At 35.1% G+C, this 23,726-nt stretch overlaps 1 protein-coding gene, 1 long non-coding RNA gene and 1 pseudogene across 2 annotated transcripts in view; 2 read left to right on the forward strand and 1 right to left on the reverse strand.

Moving 5' to 3' along the window:
* Positions 1-23,726, forward strand: part of LOC145241479 (spliceosome RNA helicase DDX39B) — a 428,954-nt gene that overhangs the window by 177,521 nt on the left and 227,707 nt on the right. The window lies entirely within an intron of this gene.
* Positions 1-23,726, reverse strand: part of LOC145241481 (uncharacterized) — a 273,326-nt gene that overhangs the window by 64,778 nt on the left and 184,822 nt on the right. The gene's annotated exons all lie outside the window — the stretch shown is intronic.
* On the forward strand, positions 4,975-5,108 carry LOC145241817 (U2 spliceosomal RNA; annotated as a pseudogene).

Below are 23,726 nucleotides of genomic sequence, written 5' to 3' on the forward strand. Positions count from 1 at the left end.
AAATATCAGTGCACAGTATTGAAAGTGTTTGAGATTCAAAAGTCTGTAACATTTCTACTAACTTCATAAGATGTCATGTGAGAAACTGAATTGAATATCAAGACATTATCTGAAGCGTTTTTATTTTGGTGTAACATATGTGTTTACAGTGAACCTTAACTTTTAATAAACAGATTGGTATGCAATGACATAGGCTAAGAATCTTTAAAATATATATAAATTGGAAAAATGTGTGAACAAATGAAAAAAAAATGATCCGCTCCACTTGATGACATCAAGCATAGTAATATTTTAGTGAAGAAAATATGAAATTGATGTTCAGTGATTAGTTTGGATGAATGAGAAAATGTAATTGTTTGATGCATAAAAATAACTCAGTTGCTGTATTTGATATTAAGCAGCAAAATATAGTGATTTGAATATTTGGGAAAACATCAAACCAGATTATGTAAAAAGAAAAAAAAAAGATGAAATTAGAAAATATATATTTTATGTTTATGAGTTCTGCCAATCAAAATTTTGTGGCAGAAATTGGGTGATTACCATGCAATTTTATTTTGGTAAAATTCTTAAATTATTAGAATGTTTATTATAATTTCTAATTAGTGACTTGTTATAATCAAAATCCGCCCTAAAGAGTGTCCTTTCTTTTATTAGGTATCAGAGTAGGTATCAAGATTTCTACTTCTATACAAATGTGATATTTCAGATTTGTACATAAAAAATTTGTTGAATATATAGGTTGAGAATTGTTCTGTGTCGCTCTCTCTCACACACACACGCATTCTCACTTTTATAGATATAATAGATAGATTACTCTAGATATATTTCCATATGTCTGAATACCCTATATACAAATTTTCAAATCTGTAGATAAAAAATTTGTTGAGTATATAGGTTGAAAATTGTTCTCTCTCTCTCTCTCACACACACATTCTCAATTTTAAAGATATAATAGATAGATTATGCTAGATATATTTCCATATGTCTGAATACCCTATATACAAATTTTCTAATCTGTAGATCAAATATTTGTTGAATATATAGGTTGAAAATTGTTCTTACTCTCTCTCTCTCTCTCTCTGGCTACCTCACACACACATTCTAACTTTTATAGATATAATAGATAGATTATGCTAGATATATTTCCATATGTGTGAATACCCTATATACAAATTTTCTAATTTGTAGATAAAAAATTTGTAGAGTGCATAGGTTGAGAATTGTTCTCTCTATCTCTCACACACACACATTCTAACTTTTAATGATATAATAGATTATGCTAGATATATTTCGATATTTCTGAATACCCTATATATAAAAATTTGTTGAATGTATAGGTTGAGAACTGTTCTCTCTCTCTCTCTCTCTCTCTCTCTCGCTCACACACACACATTCTCACTTTTATAGATATAATAGAAAGATTATCCTAGATATATTTCTATTTGTATGAATACTCTATATACAAATTTTAAAATCTGTAGATAAAGAATTTGTTGAGTATATGGGTTGAGAATTGTTCTCTCTCTCTCTCTCTCACACACACACACACATTCTCACTTTTATAGATATAATAGATTATGCTAGATATATTTCCATATGTCTGAATACCCTATATACAAATTTTCAAATCTGTAGATAAAAAATTTGTTGAGTATATAGGTTGAGAATTGTTCTCTCTCTCTCTATCACACACATTCTCACTTTTATAGATATAATAGACAGATTATGCCAGATATATTGAAATATGTCTGAATGCCCAATATACAAATTTTGAAATCTGTAGATAAAAAATTTGTTGTATACATAGGTTGACAATTGTCCTCTCTCTCACACACACACACATTCTCACTTTTATACATATAATAGATAGATTATGCTAGATATATTTCTATATGTCTGAACACCCTATATACAAATGTTCAAATCTGTGGATAAAAAATTTGTTGAATGTATAGGTTGAGAATTTTTATCTCTCTCTTTTTCTCTCTCTCTCTCTCGCTATCTCACACACACGCATTCTCACTTTTATAGATAAAATAGATAGATTATGCTAGATATATTTCCATATGTCTGAATACCCTATATACAAAGTTTCAAATCTGTAGATAAAAAATTTGTTGAATATATAGGTTTAGAATTGTTCTCTCTCTCTCTCTCTCACACACACATTCTAACTTTTGTAGTTATAATAGATAGATTATGCTAGATATATTTCCATATGTCTGAATACCCTATATACAAATTTTCTAAACTGTAGGTAAAAAATTTGTTGAGTATGTAGGTTAAGAATTGTTCTCTCTCTCTCTCACACACACACACACACACAAGTTCTCACTTTTATAGATATAATAGATAGATTATGCTAGATATATTTCTATATGTCTGCCTACCCTATATACAAATTTCCAAATCTGTGCCCAAAAATGTGTGGAATATATAGGTTGAGAATTGTTCTCTCTCTCTCTCTCTCTCTCACACATATTCTCACTTTTATAGGTTATATAGGTTGAGAATTTTTTGCTCTTTCCATCACTCACATTCACACTTTTATAGATATAATACATAGATTATGCCAGATATATTTACATATGTCTGAATACCCAATATACACATTTTCAAATCTGTAGATAAAAAATTAGTTGAATATATAGGTTGAGAATTGTTCTCTCTCTCTCTCTTTCTCTCTCTCTCACACACACATTCTCACTTTTATAGATATAATAGATAGATTATGCTAGATATATTTCCATACGTCTGAATACCCTATATCCAAATTTTCTAATATGTAGATAAAAAATTTGTTGAATATATAGGGTGAGAATTTTCCTTCCTCTCTTTCTCTCTCTCTCTTTCTCACACACACACAAGCTGAAAATTGTTCTCTCTCTCTCTCTGACTCTCTCTCTCTCTCTCACACACACACACATGGTCATTTTATAGATATAATAGATAGGTTATGCTAGATATATTTCTATATGTCTGAATACCCTATATACAAATTTTTAAATCTGTAGATAAAAAATTTGTTGAGTATATAGGTTGAGAATTGTTCTTTCTCTCTCTCTCACACACACATTCTCACTTTTATAGATATAATAGATTATGCTAGATATATTTCCAAATGTCTGAATACCCTATATACAAATTTTCAAATCTGTAAAGATAGAATTTGTTGAATATATAGGTTGAGAATTGTTCTCTCTCTCTCTCTTTCACACACATTCTCACTTTTATAGATATAATAGATAGATTATGCTAGATATATTTCCTTATGTCTGAATACCCTATATACAAATTATCAAATCTGTAGATACAAAATTTGTTGAGTATATAGGTTGAGAATTGTTCTCTCTCTCTCTCTCTCTCACTCACTCACTCACTCACTCACTCACTCACAAACACACACACACATTCTACCTTTTATAGATATAATAGATTATGCTAGATATATTTCCATATGTCTGAATACCCTGTATACAAATTTTCAGATCTGTACATAAAAATTAGTTGAATATATAGGTTGAGAATTGTTCTCTCTCTCTCTCTTTCACACACATTCTCACTTTTCTAGATATAATAGATAGATTATGCTAGATATATTTCCATATGTCTGAATACCCTATATACAAATTTTATAATCGGTAGATAAAAAATTTGTTGAATATATAGGGTGAGAATTGTACTTACTCTCTCTCTCTCTCTCTCTCTCTCTCACGCACACATTCTCACTTTTATAGATATAATAGATCGATTATGCTAGATATATTTCCATATGTCTGAATACCCAATATACAAATTTTCAAATCTGTAGGTAAAAAATTTGTTGAATATATAGGTTGAGAATTGTTCTCTCTCTCACACACTCACATTCTCACTTTTATAGATATAATGTATAGATTATGCTAGATATATTTCTATATGTCTGAATACCCTATATACAAAGTTTAAAATCCGTAGATAAAAATACGTTGAGTATATAGGTTGAGAATTGTTCTCTCTCTCTCTTACGCATACACACACACACACACACATTTTCACTTTTATAGATATAATAGATAGATTATGCTAGATATATTTCCATATGTCTGAATACCCTATATACAAATTTTCAAATCTGTAGATAAAAAATGTATTGAATATATAGGTTGAGAATTGTTGTCTCTCTCTCTCTCTCTCTCTCTGGCTACCTCACACACACACACATTTTCACTTTTATAGATATAATAGATAGATTATGCTAGATATATTTCCATATGTCTGAATACCCTATATACAAATTTTCAAATCTGTAGATAAAAAATGTATTGAATATATAGGTTGAGAATTGTTGTCTCTCTCTCTCTCTCTCTCTCTCTCTCTCTCTCTCTCTCTCTGGCTACCTCACACACACACACATTTTCACTTTTATAGATATAATAGATAGATTATGCTAGATATATTTCCATATGTCTGAATACCCTATATACAAACTTTCAAATCTGTAGATAAAAAATTTGTTGAGTATATAGGTTGAGAATTGTTCTCTCTCTCTCACACGAAACTGTGCGCTCGGCTTCTTCCCCCCCCCCTTCCCACCCCAAATGCTTGGGAAACTGTGCACTGTTTTTGTTGGTTTTCAAGCTGCCTCTTCCCCCCCCCACACACACAGTTTAACAGTAGTAGGAGGTCAAGAGAAAGAGGGTGAGAGAGAGAGAAGAGTAAGTTGGTGAGAGAGAGAGAAAAGAGAAAGAGGGTGTTGGTTTTATATTTTTATTATCGTCTAATATTTTGAAAGCTGAATTTCTAATAAAATGTGCATCTATAGGAGATAATGCCTGGGAATGTTCCCCCCCCCCACAGTTTAACAGTGGTGTGACGTCAAGAGAAAGAGGGTGAGAGAGAGGGAAGAGTAAGTGGGTGAGAGAGAGAAAGAGAGAGAAAAAAAAAGAAAGACGGTGTTGGTTTTGTGAAAAAAGTTGTTATTTACAATTGTTCGCATTCTTGGCCTTTTGGTCAAGATCAAAGTGTAGTATCTGTTCTTCAGATGCTGCACTTCTATTTCTTGTTCTCTTTCGGTGGAGGAGAAATCCTCCACGACTGAGACAATTTTTATTTTTGTACCTTTTCTCCACGTTAAAAAACGACCCTGGTGTCTAACTCTGTCCCGTGGGGAGGCATAGTAAATAGGTACAATTGTTCGCCATTAGTGGATGTTGACGTCACGTCACGTGACATGACTAAGCGTTTTTTTTTTTTAGTATGAATAACATTTTTTGTTTTAATTATAAAGTCTACACTTAATTTTATAGAAAATGATGTATATATAATAGAAAAAAAAAATTACTGGTTTTGTTGGATTCAAGTGGATCCCCCCCCCTCCAGTTTAAGAGATAGCAGGTCACGTGGTAATATACAAAATGGCTAGCGTAAATATAAAGATCGGTTTTTTTATCGACGAATATTTTGAAAGCTGAATTTTTTTTTATTCCTGGACATTTTTTCCTGATATTTTTCGTTAAAACTCTTGTATAAATACTATTTTTAACCAGTTAAATACGTTGGAGACATTGTCATGGAGTTTAATAATCTCTAGAACAAAGCAGAAGAGAAATTACAAAAGTATCGGTAAAACAAAGTGTTTGTTTACATTTGTTCGCCATTACTGGATGTTGACGTCACGTCACGTGACATGACTAAGCGTTTTTGGATTATGTAATATTAACATTAAAATGACAGGTTTTTTATGGGGCCCCCCTAGGAGAGAAATGATCAGTTCACCCCCTTTTAATGGTCCGTTTGGTGTGGAATTTCGATATTTGTCATGCGGGTGATCAAGGTTCAATATGATACATAATTTGTCAACTTTGGTTGTGTCTGTCAAAAGTTTGAGCTGACGTCACGTCACGTGACACGTATTGAATAACGTTAAAATGACAGGTTTTTTTGGGGGCCCCCCTAGGAGAAAAACGATCAGTTGACCCCTTTCTACTGGTCCGTTTGACGTGAAATTTCGATATTTGTCATCCGGGTGATCAAGGTGCAATATGATACCAAATTTGTCAACTCTGGTTCCGTCTTTCAAAAGTTTTAGCGTTACAAACAAACATACATACATACATACATACACACCGATTTTTGCCTTTTATATATATAGAAGAAGATTTATATATATAGAAGACTAGCAGGGCTACCCGGCGTTGCCCAGGACCGTATAAACAATGAAAAAACAAAAGCAGATATTGAACATATGTTTTATTCTTAGGGGAGAGGAATCTTTCAGGGTGAGAGAGAGAGAAGATAAAGAGTGTTAGAGAGAGGCAGAAGAGAAAGTTGTTCAATCCTCTTTCCCAAATTTGACTACTGTTCACGTTTGAACTCTCATCGTCGAGTTTATCCTCGAGTTGCCTATTGGCCTTGATAAATGCTAATATAGAGAGAAGAGAAACAGGGGTAGAGAGAGAGAGAAGATAAAGAGTGTGAGAGAGAGGCAGAAGAGAAAGTTGTTCCATCCTCTTTCCCAAATTTGAATACTGTGCACATTTGAACTCTCATCGTCGAGTTGATCATCGAGTTGCCTATTGGCCTTGATAAGTGCTAATATAGAGAGAAGAGAAACAGTGGTAGAGAGAGAGAGAGAGAGAGAAGATAAAGAGTGTGAGAGAGAGGCAGAAGAGAAAGTTGTTCCATCCTCTTTCCCAAATTTGAATACTGTGCACGTTTGAACTCTCATCGTCGAGTTTATCCTCGAGTTGCCTATTGGCCTTGATAAGTGCTAATATAGAGAGAAGAGAAACAGGGTGAAAGAGAGAGAAGATACAGAGTGTGAGAGAGAGGCAGAAGAGAAAGTTGTTCCATCCTCTTTCCCAAATTTAACTACTGTGCACGTTTTAACTCTTATCGTTGAGTTGATCCTCGAGTTGCCTATTGGCCTTGATAAGTGCTTATATAGAGAGAAGAGAAACAGGGTGAGAGAGAGAGAGAGAGAAGATAAAGAGTGAGAGAGAGAGGCAGAAGAGAAAGTTGTTCCATCCTCTTTCCAAAATTTGAATACTGTGCACATTTGAACTCTCACCGTCGAGTTGATCCTCGAGTTGCCCATAGGCCTTGATACGTGCTAATATAGAGAGAAGAGAAACAGGGGTAGAGAGAGAGAGAGAAGATAAAAAGTGTGAGAGAGAGGCAGAAGAGAAAGTTGTTCTATCCTCTTTCCCAAATTTCACTACTGTGCACGTTTGAACTCTCATCCTCTAGTTTATCCTCGAGTTGCCTATTTACCTTGAAAAGTACTAATATATAGAGAAGAGAAACAGGGGTAGAGAGAGAGAAGATAAAGAGTGTGAGAGAGAGGCAGAAGAGAAAGTTGTTCCATCCTCTTTCCCAAATTTGAATACTGTGCACGTTTGAACTCTAATCGTCGAGTTTATCCTCGAGTTGCCTATTGGCCTTGATAAGTGCTAATATAGAGAGAAGAGAAACAGGGTAGAGAGAGAGAAAAGATAAAGAGTGTGAGAGAGAGGCAGAAGAGAAAGTTGTTCCATCTTCTTTCCCAAATTTGAATACTGTGCACGTTTGAACTCTCATCGTCGAGTTGATCCTCGAGTTGCCTATTGGCCTTGATAAGTGCTTATATAGAGAGAAGAGAAACAGGGGTAGAGAGAGAGAAGATAAAGAGTGTGAGAGAGAGGCAGAAGAGAAAGTTGTTCCATCCTCTTTCCAAAATTTAATACTGTCCACGTTTGAACTCTTATCGTCGAGTTTATCCTCGAGTTGCCTATTGGCCTTGATAAGTGCTAATATAGAGAGAAGAGAAACAGGGTGAGAGAAAGAGAGAAGATAAAGAGTGTTAGAGAGAGGCAGAAGGGAAAGTTGTTCTATCCTCTTTCCCAAATTTCACTACTGTGCACGTTTGAACTCTCATCGTCGAGTTTATCCTCGAGTTGCCTATTGGCCTTGATAAGTGCTAATATAGAGAGAAGAGAAACAGGGGTAGAGAGAGAGAAGATAAAGTGTGTGAAGGAGAGGCAGAAGAGAAAGTTGTTCCATCCTCTTTCCCAAATTTGAATACTGAGCACGTTTGAACTCTCATCGTCGAGTTGATCCTCGAGTTGCCTATTGGCCTTGATAAGTGCTAATATAGAGAGAAGAGAAACAGGGGTAGAGAGAGAGAGAGAAGATAAAGAGTGTGAGAGAGAGTCAGAAGAGAAAGTTGTTCCATCCTCTTTCCCAAATTTCACTACTGTGCACATTTGAACTCTCATCGTCGAGTTTATCCTCGAGTTGCCTATTGGCCTTGATAAGTGCTAATATAGAGAGAAGAGAAACAGGGGTAGAGAGAGAAGATAAAGAGTGTGAGAGAGAGGCAGAAGAGAAAGTTGTTCTATCCTCTTTCCCAAATTTGAATACTGTGCACATTTGAACACTCATCGTCGAGTTTATCCTTTAGTTGCCTATTGGCCTTGATAAGTGCTAATATAGAGAGAAGAGAAACAGGGGTAGAGAGAGAGAAGATAAAGAGTGTGAGAGAGAGGCAGAAGAGAAAGTTGTTCCATCCTCTTTCCCAAATTTCACTACTGTGCACATTTGAACTCTCATCGTCTAGTTTATCCTCGAGTTGCCTATTGGCCTTGATAAGTGCTAATATAGAGAGAAGAGAAACAGGGGTAGAGAGAGAGAGAGAAAATAAAGAGTGTGAGAGAGAGGCAGAAGAGAAAGTTGTTCCATCCTCTTTCCCAAATTTCACTACTGTGCACATTTGAACTCTCATCGTCGAGTTTATCCTCGAGTTGCCTATTGGCCTTGATAAGTGCTAATACAGAGAGAAGAGAAACAGGGGTAGAGAGAGAGAGAGAGAAGATAAAGAGTGTGAGAGAGAGGCAGAAGAGAAAGTTGTTCTATCCTCTTTCCCAAATTTCACTACTGTGCACGTTTGAACTCTCATCGTCGAGTTTATCCTCGAGTATCCTATTGGCCTTGATAAGTGCTAATATAGAGAGAAGAGAAACAGGGGTAGAGAGAGAGAGAAGATGAATACTGTGAGAGAGAGGCAGAAGAGAAAGTTATTCTATCCTCTTTCCCAAATTTGAATACTGTGCACATTTGAACTCTCATCGTCGAGTTTATCCTCGAGTTGCCTATTGGCCTTGATAAGTGCTAATATAGAGAGAAGAGAAACAGGGGTAGAGAGAGAGAGAGAGAGAGAAGATAAAGAGTGTGAGAGAGAGGCAGAAGAGAAAGTTGTTCCATCCTCTTTCCCAAATTTCACTACTGTGCACATTTGAACTCTCATCGTCGAGTTTATCCTCGAGTTGCCTATTGGCCTTGATAAGTGCTAATATAGAAAGAAGAGAAACAGGGGTAGAGAGAGAGAGAGAGAAGATAAAGAGTGTGAGAGAGAGGCAGAAGAGAAAGTTGTTCTATCCTCTTTCCCAAATTTCACTACTGTGCACGTTTGAACTCTCATCCTCGAGTTTATCCTCAAATTGCCTATTGGCCTTGATAAGTGATAATATAGAGAGAAGAGAAACAGGGGTAGAGAGAGAGAGAAGATTAAGAGTGTGAGAGAGAGGCAGAAGAGAATGTTGTTCCATCCTCTTTCCCAAATTTCACTACTGTGCACGTTTGAACTCTCATCCTGGAGTTGCGTATTGGCGTTGATAAGTGCTAATATAGATAGAAGGGAAAGAAGGTGAGAGAGAGAGAGAGAGTAGATACAGAGGGTGAGAGAGAGAAAGAGAAGAGAAAGAGGTCTAGAGAGAGAGAGAGAAGAGAGTGAGAGAGAGAGAGAAATATGGTGATAGAGAGAGAGTGAGGAAAGTGGTAGAGAGAGAGAGAAAGACGGCGAGAGAGAGAGAGAAAGACGGCGAGCGAGAGAGAGAGAGAGAGAGAGAGAGAAAGACGGCGAGAGAGAGAGAGGGAAAGAGTGCTTGGGAAAACTGCGACTTAATTTTCGTGTACATAAGCGGCCTGATACTGATACCCACCCCTCCCCCTTCAAGTTTAACTGTGCACGTTGAACTCTCATCCTGGAGTTGCCTATTGGCCTTGATAAGTGCTAATATAGATAGAAGGGAAAGAGGGTGAGAGAGAGAGAGTAGATAAAGAGGGTGAGAGAGAGAAAGAGAAGAGAAAGAGGTATAGAGAGAGAGAGAAGAGAGTGAGAGAGAGAGAAATATGGTGATAGAGAGAGAGTTAGGAAAGTGGTAGAGAGAGAGAAAGACGGCGAGAGAGAGAGAAGAGAAAGGGAGTGAGAGAGAGAGAAGAGAAAGACGGCGAGAGAGAGAGAAAGACGGCGAGAGAGAGAGAGAGAGAAAGACGGCGAGAGAGAGAGAGAAAGAGTGCTTGGCAAAACTGCGACCTAATTATCGTGTACATAAGAGAGAGAGAGAGAGAGAGAGTAGATAAAGAGGGTGAGAGAGAGAAAGAGAAGAGAAAGAGGTCTAGAGAGAGAGAGAAGAGAGTGAGAGAGAGAGAGAAATATGGTGATAGAGAGAGGGTTAGGAAAGTGGTAGAGAGAGAGAAAGATGGCGAGAGAGAGAGGAGAAAGGGAGTGAGAGAGAGAGAAGAGAAAGACGGCGAGAGAGAGAGAAAGAGGGCGAGAGAGAGAGAGAGAAAGACGGCGAGAGAGAGAGAGAGAAAGAGTGCTTGGGAAAACTGCGACCTAATTTTCGTGTACATAAGCGGCCTGATAGTGATACCCACCCCTCCCCCTTCAAGTTTAACTGTGCACGTTTGAACTCTCATCCTGGAGTTGCCTATTGGCCTTGATAAGTGCTAATACAGAGAGAAGAGAAACAGGGGTAGAGAGAGAGAAGATAAAGAGTGTGAGAGAGAGGCAGAAGAGAAAGTTGTTCTATCCTCTTTCCCAAATTTCACTACTGTGCACATTTGAACTCTCATCGTCGAGTTTATCCTCGAGTGGCCTATTGGCCTTGATAAGTGCTAATATAGAGAGAAGAGAAACAGGGGTAGAGAGAGAGAGAAGATAAAGAGTGTGAGAGAGAGGCAGAAGAGAAAGTTGTTCCATCCTCTTTCCCAAATTTCACTACTGTGCACATTTGAACTCTCATCGTCGAGTTTATCCTCGAGTTGCCTATTGGCCTTGATAAGTGCTAATATAGAGAGAAGAGAAACAGGGGTAGAGAGAGAGAGAAGATAAAGAGTGTGAGAGAGAGGCAGAAGAGAAAGTTGTTCTATCCTCTTTCCCAAATTTCACTACTGTGCACGTTTGAACTCTCATCGTCGAGTTTATCCTCGAGTTGCCTATTGGCCTTGATAAGTGCTAATATAGAGAGAAGAGAAACAGGGGTAGAGAGAGAGAAGATAAAGAGTGTGAGAGAGAGGCAGAAGAGAAAGTTGTTCTATCCTTTTTCCCAAATTTGAATACTGTGCACATTTGAACTCTCATCGTCGAGTGTATCCTCGAGTTGCCTATTGGCCTTGATAAGTGCTAATATAGAGAGAAGAGAAACAGGGGTAGAGAGAGAGAGAAGATAAAGAGTGTGAGAGAGAGGCAGAAGAGAAAGTTGTTCCATCCTCTTTCCCAAAATTTCACTACTGTTCACATTTGAACTCTCATCGTCGAGTTTATCCTCGAGTTGCCTATTGGCCTTGATAAGTGCTAATATAGACAGAAGAGAAACAGGGGTAGAGAGAGAGAGAAGATAAAGAGTGTGAGAGAGAGGCAGAAGAGAAAGTTGTTCTATCCTCTTTCCCAAATTTCACTACTGTGCACGTTTGAACTCTCATCCTCGAGTTTATCCTCGAGTTGCCTATTGGCCTTGATAAGTGATAATATAGAGAGAAGAGAAACAGGGGTAGAGAGAGAGAGAGAGAAGATAAAGAGTGTGAGAGAGAGGCAGAAGAGAAAGTTGTTCGATCCTCTTTCCCAAATTTCACTACTGTGCACGTTTGAACTCTCATCCTGGAGTTGCGTATTGGCGTTGATAAGTGCTAATATAGATAGAAGGGAAAGAAGGTGAGAGAGAGAGAGTAGATAAAGAGGGTGAGAGAGAGAAAGAGAAGAGAAAGAGGTCTAGAGAGAGAGAGAGAAGAGAGTGAGAGAGAGAGAAATATGGTGATAGAGAGAGAGTTAGGAAAGTGGTAGAGAGAGAGAAAGACGGCGAGAGAGAGAGAGAGAAAGACGGCGAGAGAGAGAGAGAGAGAGAGAAAGACGGTGAGAGAGAGAGAGAGAGAAAGAGTGCTTGGGAAAACTGCGACCTAATTTTCGTGTACATAAGCGGTCTGATACTGATACCCACCCCTCCCCCTTCAAGTTTAACTGTGCACGTTGAACTCTCATCCTTGAGTTGCCTATTGGCCTTGATAAGTGCTAATATAGATAGAAGGGAAAGAGGGTGAGAGAGAGAGAGTAGATAAAGAGGGTGAGAGAGAGAAAGAGAAGAGAAAGAGGTATAGAGAGAGAGAGAGAGAAGAGAGTGAGAGAGAGAAATATGGTGATAGAGAGAGAGTTAGGAAAGTGGTAGAGAGAGAGAGAAAGACGGCGAGAGAGAGAGAAGAGAATGGGAGTGAGAGAGAGAAGAGAAAGACGGCGAGAGAGAGAGAGAGAGAAAGACGGCGAGAGAGAGAGAGAGAGAAAGACGGCGAGAGAGAGAGAGAAAGAGTGCTTGGGAAAACTGCGACCTAATTTTCGTGTACATAAGAGAGAGAGAGAGAGAGAGAGAGTAGATAAAGAGGGTGAGAGAGAAAGAGAAGAGAAAGAGGTCTAGAGAGAGAGAGAAGAGAGTGAGAGAAAGAGAGAAATATGGTGATAGAGAGAGGGTTAGGAAAGTGGTAGAGAGAGATTGAAAGACGGCGAGAGAGAGAGAAGAGAAAGGGAGTGAGAGAGAGAGAAGAGAAAGACGGCGAGAGAGAGAGAAAGACGGCGAGAGAGAGAGAGAAAGACGGCGAGAGAGAGAGAGAAAGAGTGCTTGGGAAAACTGCGACCTAATTTTCGTGTACATAAGCGGCCTGATACTGATACCCACCCTCTCCCTTCAAGTTTAACTGTGCAGTGTGCACGTTTGAACTCTCATCCTGGAGTTGCCTATTGGCCTTGATAAGTGCTAATATAGATAGAAGGGAAAGAGGGTGAGAGAGAGAGAGAGTAGATAAAGAGGGTGAGAGAGAGAAAGAGAAGAGAAAGAGGTCTAGAGAGAGAGAGAGAAGAGAGTGAGAGAGAGAGAGAGAAATATGGTGATAGAGAGAGAGTTAGGAAAGTGGTAGAGAGAGAGAGAAAGACGGCGAGAGAGAGAGAAGAGAAAGGGAGTGAGAGAGAAAGAAGAGAAAGACGGCGAGAGAGAGAGGGAAAGACGGCGAGAGAGAGAGAGAGAGAAAGACGGCGAGAGAGAGAGAGAGAAAAAGTGCGTGGGAAAACTGCGACCTAATTTTCGTGTACATAAGCGGCCTGATACTGATACGCACCCCTCCCCCTTCAAGTTTAACAGAGTTAGAAAGTAAAAAGAAAATGGCGAAAGCTTTGTTTACATGTTTTACAAAGAGCAAAGTCACCTTCGCCGGCAAAAAACTTCAAGCAAAAATAAAAACATTTTCCCTACGTCAATTTTCGTGTAATTTTGGGATTTTGCTTTTTGGAGTGAGATAATTCCGTTGGTAATAACGGTTCGAGTCGAAAACTAATATTTAACTGTGTTATAGTATCAATTACTCCTCTGAAGGCAGTTTTAACGTACCTCAGCCGCAGCCGACATTTTACTGAGCTGACGTCACGTCACGTGACACGTAATGAATAACGTTAAAATGACAGGTTTTTTGGGGGCCCTCCTGGGAGAAAAACGATCAGTTGACCCCCTTCTACTGGTCCGTTTGACGTGAAATTTCGATATTTGTCATCCGGGATATGGGGCTTCGATATGATACCAAATTTGTCAAGTCTGGTTCCGTCTTTCAAAAGTTTTAGCGTTACAAACAAACATACATACACACAGACGTTTGAGATTTATATATTACTAGCAGGGCTACCCGGCGTTGCTCGGGACCGTATAAACAATGAAAAACAAAAGCAGATATTGAACATATGTTTTATTCTTAGGGGAGAGGAATCTTTCATCTCCAGTTTTAGCGTTACAAACAAACATTTGTCTTTTATATATATAGATAATGACAGGTTTTTTGGGGGGCCCCCTCGAAGATAACTGATCAGTTGACCAACTTCTAGTGGTCCGTTTGACGTGAAATTTCGATATTTGTCATCCGGGTGATGGGGCTTCGATATGATACCAAATTTGTCAAGTTTGGTTCCGTCTTTCAAAAGTTTTAGCGTTACAAACAAACATACATACACACAGACGTTTGGCTTTTATATACATAGATTACTAGCAGGGCTACCCGGCGTTGCTCGGGACCGTATAAACAATGAAAAAACAAAAGCAGATATTGAACATATGTTTTATTCTTAGGGGAGAGGAATCTTTCATCTCTATGTATTATTTGTTTTATCTACCCTAGGACTGGTATTGTTCATGTTTTATCCCTAGCGTAGGTAATTTACAGCATGTATATGAAATTGTTTTACCTTAGGGAGAAGAGAACAGGTAATATACAACATAATGTGTCTATATTACATCCCTGGCAACGCCTAGAAACCAGCTAGAACATGTATTTCAGTCAATCTTTATTACATCTTGGGCTATGCCGGGAAACCAGCTAATCTCTATTTAGTGACTTGACCACCAAAATACCTCCCTAAGTGTGTCCTTTCTTTTGAACTTATTAGATATAGGTATCTAGAAATTTGTGTGAAATTTTGTTGAATGCATTGTTCACTATGATTTTCTTATTGTTCTACACAATATCAACTGTAGCGAAATAACACAGTAAACTTAGTGTAGTGTTAGAATAAAGAGCAAAGGAAAAAATTAGAATCATATTCTGTAATTGCAAATCTAAATTTGCTAGCATGTACCAGTATTTGCCAGGTTGTGGAAATTTGGAATTTATAACATATGTAGTGGCCTTTTCCTAGATACCTATTGCTAAAAATTATACTTTCATTTTGTTAGAAAAATCTCTCTTCGGATGCCCTGCATCATCCAAAATAAAAACAAATATTTTTATAATTGTTTCAGTACATTGCTACACAATGTGACATTTGTTGGCGTTTGTAAAAAAAATCATGAATGTGCTTATATTCCAAAAAAGAAAATATCAGTGCACAGTATTGAAAGTGTTTGAGATTCAAAAGTCTGTAACATTTCTACTAACTTCATAAGATGTCATGTGAGAAACTGAATTGAATATCAAGACATTATCTGAAGCGTTTTTATTTTGGTGTAACATATGTGTTTACAGTGAACCTTAACTTTTAATAAACAGCTTGGTATGCAATGACATAGGCTAGGAATCTTAGACAAAATATATATAAATTGGAAAAATGTGTGAACAAATGAAAAAAAAATGATCCGCTCCACTTGATGACATCAAGCACAGTAATATTTTAGTGGAGAAAATATGAAATTGATGTTCAGTGATTAGTTTGGATGAATGAGAAAATGTAATTGTTTGATGCATAAAAAATAACTCATTTGCTGTATTTGATATTAAGCAGCAAAAAAATAGTGATTTGAATATTAAGGAAAACATCAAATCAGATTATGTAAAAAAAAAGATGAAATTAGAAAATATATATTTTCTGTTTATGAGTTTTGCCAATCAAAATTTTGTGGCAGAAATTGGGTGATTACCATGCAATTTTATTTTGGTAAAATTCTTAAATTATTTGAATGTTTATTATAATTTCTTATTAGTGACTTGTTATCATCAAAATCCGCCCCAAAGAGTGTCCTTTCTTTTATTAGGTATCAGAATAGGTATCCAGATTTCTACTTCTATACAAATGTGATATTGTAGTACAGTAAATGTCAAATTGTTTTTCAAGTATTAGTTTGTAACGTTTGTACTGACTTCATCAGATGTCATGTAAGAAACTGAATTCTATGTAAGAAGACTTTATCTGAAGTGTTTTTATTTTGGTATATCATGTGTGATTACACTGTAGTAATTGCGCTGAAAGCATGTTAATTACAAATGACAAAAGTTAAATCAATTTCTTATTCAGCTACACAATATAAACTAAAGGAAATCAAATTTGCAAAATAAAAGAAATATGTAGTTATGGGTTAGTTTGGAGTTAGAATAAAAAGCCAACAAAACAGTTAGTTTGTATTGTGTAGATTGTTCATTTCTGATAGTATTGAGAGTCGTCAATGAAAATCTTAATTTCTGATAAAATACTGAATGTTTCTCGGATACCCATTCGTAAAAAGTACCTTTTTTGAAAAAAAAAAAAAAAAAAACCACTCCCCGGATCACCTTCACCACCTTAAAAAAAAAAAAACTTTATTCTTCAAAAAATGTGCACATTGTTAGTGTAAAAAACAGATTCGCACCACTTGATGAAATCAAGCATAGTAATATTTTAGTAAAGAAAATATGAAATTGATTTTCAATAATTAGTTTGAATGAATATCAGAAAATGTAATTGTTTGATGCATAAGAAAGAACTCATCTGCTGAATTTGATATTAAGCTGCAAAATATTTCAAAACATAAAAATGTGAAACATAACATGAATACTCTCCGTTGTCACTTGAAAACATTGATCTTGGTAGGAAGTTTATTAGATACTGAAATTGTGGTCTTGGTATGGTGTGCTTAATATTATTGTATGCAAAATTTAAAAACACAAAAGAGGGTACAATCAATATTGAAAAAGTAACATCTGTCACTGAAAATAGTAATTTATAAATATCAAAAGAAATATTATTCTGTACTTAAAATGTTAAACTTACTGTTAACAATAATTTAAAATGGTGATCAGGATGAGTCCAACAACTTAGTCCTTGAGCTTTCTTATTGGTCATAGTAAAAAGAAATTGTAGTCTTTCAAGTTTGTTGGTCGCATTGGGATTCTTGGAATGTATCAACAGATTCCTGCATATGAATCTTTGTTAATTCCACACAATACAAAATATATATACAAAACAAAGTAAAGCATAGTATAGGGTTAGTTGTGTCCTCTAATTATCAACCAAGTATATGTATTGATAAAAAGATAAAAGCAATGGAAATGTTTATTACAATGTATCAATATTAAATTTTTATCATGAACAACAAATCGAAATAATGATTGATATTTTGTGCTTATACGAAACTGGAATCAAGGATTGTCACCTGTGATTTTATATATGTCAATAGTGCATGCCACTACAAATGATATTAGCCAAAGTAAGTTTTGTTTATTTCACCCAATATAAAATATATACACAAAATGCAGTAAACAAAGTTTAGGTTTAGTTAATGATAAGTTTAGGTTCGAGAAATAAGCAAAGAAAAGAAAAAAAGATACATTTGTTTATAGTGTGTAAATTGTAAGTTTGTAAATATTTAAAACTATCCACACTGGTATGTGGAAATTCTAGATACCTATTGTTATAAAGTTCCAATTCATGTTTGATATATTACTCTACATGTTCCCTGTTGCACCCCAAAGATGTAAATGATTATCGAGAAAGTGAAATGAAACAGTATTTGAAATAAAATAGAAACAAATGCTGATGTTTACTATATAAAACACTGTGTTCAATGGAATTGAGCCTTATACAATATTGGTGGAATAAAAAAATCCATTTTTTTAATTCAATTTAAGAAATGAGCAAAAATTTGATATTTAAAATATTTGGCATGAAGAAAAAGAAATTTAAGATAAAAGGTGATAAAGCAGTAAGAATCATGTGCTGAATTCAATTAAAAACAAATATGATTGTCAAAGAAATATCATGAAAATTTTGTAAGTGAAAAAAATTTTTTTTTGATATATTTGGTTTCGAAGTATTAAGAAACATGTACAACTTAATTTTAAAGACAAAACGAAAACTGTACTAATGATAATGACAATGGTGAAAGGAAATTGGAAAAAAATATATCAGAGGTAAAATGTTGGTCACATATACGTTTGTGTGGTATGCATGAAACACGTGTAGAAAATTATATTTTCTGATGCTGAAAGTAAGAAGAGAAACATTGTTAAAAAAATGATCTAAAAGGCAATAGTAAAATCCTCATTTTTAGTGTGGGATATGTTGTTTGTTTCAATTGAGAAAGGAAACTTTAATTTATACAATTCGATGTTATAGATCACAAGTTTTATTACAATAAACATTGTGTTCTTTAATTATCAACCAAGTATATTTATTGATAAAAAGAGAAAAGTAATGGACATGTTTATTATAATTCATCAATATTAAATTGTTATCATGAAAAACCAATGGAAAGCGTGAATGTTATTTGGTGTTTTTGAAAAACAGCTACCAATGATTGTAACCAGTGATTTTTGTGTATGCTAACAGTGCAAATGTGGTGGTGAAATGAATTTTTGTTTATTCTTCACAATATAAAATATATACACAAAACTAAAACATAGTTTACGGTTAGTTAATGATAAGTTTAGGTTAGAGAATTAAGCAAAATTATAGATACCTATTGTTATAAAGCACCAATTCATGTTTGGTATATCAATCTACATGTTCCTTGTTGAAGGAAATTGGCAAAAAATTGTTAGTCAAATGTTGATCAAATATTATAAGTTTGTGTGATATGCATGAAACGTGTAGAATATGATCTGCTCTCATGCTGAAAGCAAGTAGAGAAACATTGTGAAAAAATGATGTTAAGCTAAGCTAAGCAAACGACCAGTGAATGGAAATGTTTATTATAATGTATCAAGATGAACATATTATCATGAAAAAGCAAATCGAAATAGTGATAGTTATTTGGTGCTTATACGAAACAGGTATCAAGTATTGTCACCAGTGATTTTATTGATGTTAACAGTGCATGTCACTAAAAATAATGATGGTAGCGAAATTAAGTTTTGTTAATTCTACCCAATATAAAATATATACGCAAAACAAAGTAAACAAAGTTACAGGTTAGTTAATGATAAGTTTAGGTTCGAGAAATAAGCAAAGGAAAAGAAAAAAAAAAAAGGTACATGTGTTTATATTGTGTAAAATGTTAGTCTGTAAATATTTCAAACTATCAACACTGGTATGTGTAAATCCTAGATACCTATTGTCATAAAGTACCACTTCTTGTTTGATATATCACTCTACATGTTCCCTGCAGCATCCCAGAGAGGTAAATGAGTGTCCACAAAATGAAATAAAACATAGTACTGGAAATAAAATAAAATAAGAATATGTCTGAAAAGAAATAAATGCTGTTTACTATATAAAAAGTTTTCAAGTGTCAAATGGAATTGAATCTTATACAATGTTGGTGGATTATGAAATTGCATGAATGAAATAACATTGGAGAAATAAGAAAAAAGTTTATATATACAATATTTACAAATATAAGATAAAAGGTGAAGAAGGGCCAAATCCGAGATCTATAAATCGTAAATTTTCCAAGTGAAAACATTTATTTTTTTTTTTTTAGATCTGCTTTCCAAGTAATAGTAACCATGTACAGCTTCATTTTAAATGAAAACTGTACTAATGATAATGTTCATGGTGAAAGGAAATTGGAAAAAAAATAAAAATGTCAGAGGTAAAATGTTTGTGTGGTATGCATGAAACACGTGTAGAAAATGATCTCATGCTGAAAGTAAGAGAAACATAGCTAAAAAATTATGTAAACACAATAGTAAAATCCTCATTTTTAGGAACATAGTGTGGGGTATGTTGTTTGTTTCAATTGAGAAAGGAAAGTTTAATTTTTAGAATTGGATGTTATAGATCACAAGTTTTATTACAATAAACATTGTGTTCTCTAATTATCAACCAAGTATATTTATTGATAAAAAAAGAAAAGTAATGGACATGTTTATTATAATTTATCAATATTAAATTGTTATCATGAAAAACCAATGGAAAGCGTGTTGGTTATTTGGTGTTCATAAGAAAAAACATCATGGGTTGTCACCAGTGATTTTATGTATGCTAACATTTCGCTGCAAATGTGGTAGCGAAATGTCTTTTTGGTTATTCTACACAAAATAAAATATATACACAAAACAAAGTAAAAGAAATGTCAGGGTTAGTTAATGATAAGCTTAGTACCAAGAAATAAGTACAGAAAAAGGAAAAGAAAGATACATTTGTTGATATTGTGTCGATTGGTGAATTTGTTGGTTCATTTTGTTTTATGACATATCAACACTATATCAGTTTATTTCATGCCAAATCTAGTGACATTTTTTTTTCCTAGAATATATTTGTTTATTTAATGTTGGTTTCTATTTAACTCATAATTGGGACCCTAACAGGTACTACCACTCCAGATCAGAGTGGACCTGGTAGCAATAGCAATTAAATAGTGGCTTCACACTTCACAAAGCCCCACGTTTGGATACAGTTTATGGTCATATCCAGGACCTGGTGAATTTGTAAATAATTGAAACGATCAACACTGGCGAGTTAGAATTCTGCATACCTATTGTTATAAAGTACCAATTTATGTTTTACATATCACTCCACAACGTTGCTGCAGAATCCAGACAGTTGAAAGAGTCTCCAGAAACTGAAAAGCTATTTAGTACTCTTAAATAAAATAACATGCATAAAGAAATCCTAATATAAGACCATAGATGAAAAAGCAATAAAAATTTTGTGTGGAATCAAGTGAAAACAGTTTCTTTGTCAAAGAAATTGCATGAAGATTCTCAGAGACTTTTCCTTCCTCGTTCCCTTCCCTTTTGGTGGAAGGAAACTTTCACAGTGGCTCAGAAGGTGGGCTGAGCACACTTCCTACAAAGGTGGGATGGGTAAATTTCTTTTTCATTTGGTTGCCTGGAGGACAGGCTTAGCCCCCCCCCAAAAAAAAGGTTGGAGCCGGGGAACTTCTCCTCCCAGAAGGGGGAGGGGGCCCGGGAAGGCTTCTCTTCCCATATTTTTTGTTTTGTGTAAGGTTGATCTCTTTCCGAAGGGAGTAAGAGGATATCCCTCTCTTAGGAGGAGAGCGAAGGCTCCCTGGGCCTCCTATCCTCCTTCTGAGAGAAGTTCCCCGGCTTCCACATTCATTGCTCAGCCCGCCCTCCAGGCAATCAGAGTCTGATTGTCTGCTGTATATAAAAAGGCGATTTTAGCTTGTCAGGCGGTATGCTCTGCGTTGACCATTTTTCTTCCACCTGTTGACCTTCCCTCCCTGCTACGCAGATTAGGGAAGGGCTGAAGGGGTGATTTGCTTTTATTTTTTACCCCTCGGTATAGGGAGGTGACTGATCATCCAACCAACTAAGGGGATGGGGCAGGAAGTCTACCCTCTCCTGCCTTAGGGAGGGAGTATTTTTTTTTTTTTTTAAGTTTGCCCGGAGGGGAGATGGGCAACCTCCCTGCACTTGGGGACAGGGGGTCATGACCTTATTCGCACGGAGGAAATAGGGGTCTGAAGTAAACTTGAGTGTAGTGTAAACCTGTTTATTAGACCAGCTTGCTATAGCTCTCTTTATCTTTTTAAGTTTTGCCATCTGATGATGTGTATAAAAAGGCTCTTTTAGTTTCCCAGGGTGTATACCCTCCGTTGACCATTTATGTTTAAGAGTTTTCCTTGCCCCTTCTCTGCTCCAGAATGGGAAGGGAGCTCTTTCCCACTGTATGGGGGGGGCGGCTTTCTTTTATGGTTATGTGGGGAGCCTTATCTTTACCCCCCTTAAGGTGGTAGGTCTTTTTTGTAAAATTGTTAGTCAAATGTTGATCAAATATTATAAGTTTGTGTGATATGCATGAAACATGTGTAGAATATGATCTGCTCTCATGCTGAAAGCAAGTAGAGAAACATTGTGAAAAAATGATGTAAACCTAAGCTAAGCAAACGACCAGTCAATGGAAATGTTTATTATAATATATCAACAATAACACATTATCATAGTTATTTGGTGCTTATACGAAACAGGTATCAGGGATTGTCACCAGTGATTTTATTTATGTTAACAGTGCATGTCACTACAAATAATGATGGTAGCGAAATTAAGTTTTGTTTATTCTACCTAATATAAAGTATATACACAAAACAAAGTAAACATCTGCTGAATTTGATATTAAGCAGCAAAATATTTCAAAACATAAAAGTGTGAAACATAACATGAATACTCTCCATTGTCACTTGAAAACATTGGTCTTGGTAGGCAGTTTATTAGATGCTGAAATAGTGGTCTTGGTATGGTGTGCTTAATATTATTGTATGCAAAATTTAAAAACACAAAAGAGGGTACAATCAATATTGAAAAAGTAACATCTGTCACAGAAAATAGTAATTTATAAATATCAAAAGAAATATTATTCTGTACTTAAAATGTTAAACTTACTGTTAACAATAATTTAAAATGGTGATCAGGATGAGTCCAACAACTTAGTCCTTGAGCTTTCTTATTGGTCATAGTAAAAAGAAATTGTAGTCTTTCAAGTTTGTTGGTCGCATTGGGATTCTTGGAATGTATCAACAGATTCCTGCATATGAATCTTTGTTAATTCCACACAATACAAAATATATATACAAAACAAAGTAAAGCATAGTATAGGGTTAGTTAAGTCCTCTAATTATCAACCAACTATTGCTAAAAAGAGAAAAGCACTGGAAATGTTTCTTATAATGTATCAATATTGAATTGTTCTCATGAAACACAAATCGAAATAGTGATAGTTATTTGGCGCTTATAAGAAACAGGTATCAGGGATTTTGGTGTATCAGATGTTTTTACAGTGAACTTAACTTTCAAGAAACAAATTGGTATGCAATGACATAGGCTAAGAATCTTAGACAAAATATTTTCAAATGAAAAAAAATGTTGAACACTTATAACTTTGTATGGACTCTCAAAAACATTTGTAAAAAATGTGTAAACAAATGAAACAAAAAAAAAATGATCCGCTCCACATGATGACATCAAGCACAGTAATATTTTAGTGAAGAAAATATGAAATTGATGTTCAGTGATTAGTTTGGATTAATGAGAAAATGTAATTGTTTGATGCATAAAAAATAACTCATTTGCTGTATTTGATATTAAGCAGCAAAATATAAAAATATAGTGATTTGAATATTTAGGAAAACAAATCAAAGCAGATTATGTAAAAAAAACAAATCAAACCAGATTATGTAAAAAAAAAAAAGATGAAATTAGAAAATATATATTTTATGCTTATGAGTTTTGCCAATCAAAATTTTGTGGCAGAAATTGGGTGATTACCAAGTAATTTTATTTTGGTAAAATTCTTAAATTATTTGAATGTTTATTATAATTTCTAATTAGTGACTTGTTATCATCAAAATCCGCCCCAAAGAGTGTCCTTTCTTTTATTAGGTATCAGAATAGGTATCCAGATTTCTACTTCTATACAAATGTGATATTGTAGTACAGTAAATGTCAAATTGTTTTTCAAGTATTAGTTTGTAACGTTTGTACTGACTTCATCAGATGTCATGTAAGGAACTGAATTCTATTTAAGACTTTATCTGAAGTGTTTTTATTTTGGTAGATCATGTGTGATTACACTGTAGTAATTGCGCTGATAGCATGTTAACTACAAATGACAAAAGTGAAATCAATTTCTGATTCAGCTACACAATATAAACTAAAGGAAATCAAATTTGCAAAATAAAAGAAAAATGTAGTTATGGGTTAGTTTGGAGTTAGAATAAAAAGCCAACAAAACAGTTAGTTTGTATTGTGTAGATTGTTTAATTAACTTTGTTCATTTCTGATAGTATTGAGAGTGGTCAATGAAAACC

Source organism: Euprymna scolopes, chromosome 20 (genome assembly GCF_053919585.1).
Source record: "Euprymna scolopes isolate OS-2025 chromosome 20, ASM5391958v1, whole genome shotgun sequence".
NCBI classification, from domain to species: domain Eukaryota; kingdom Metazoa; phylum Mollusca; class Cephalopoda; order Sepiida; family Sepiolidae; genus Euprymna; species Euprymna scolopes.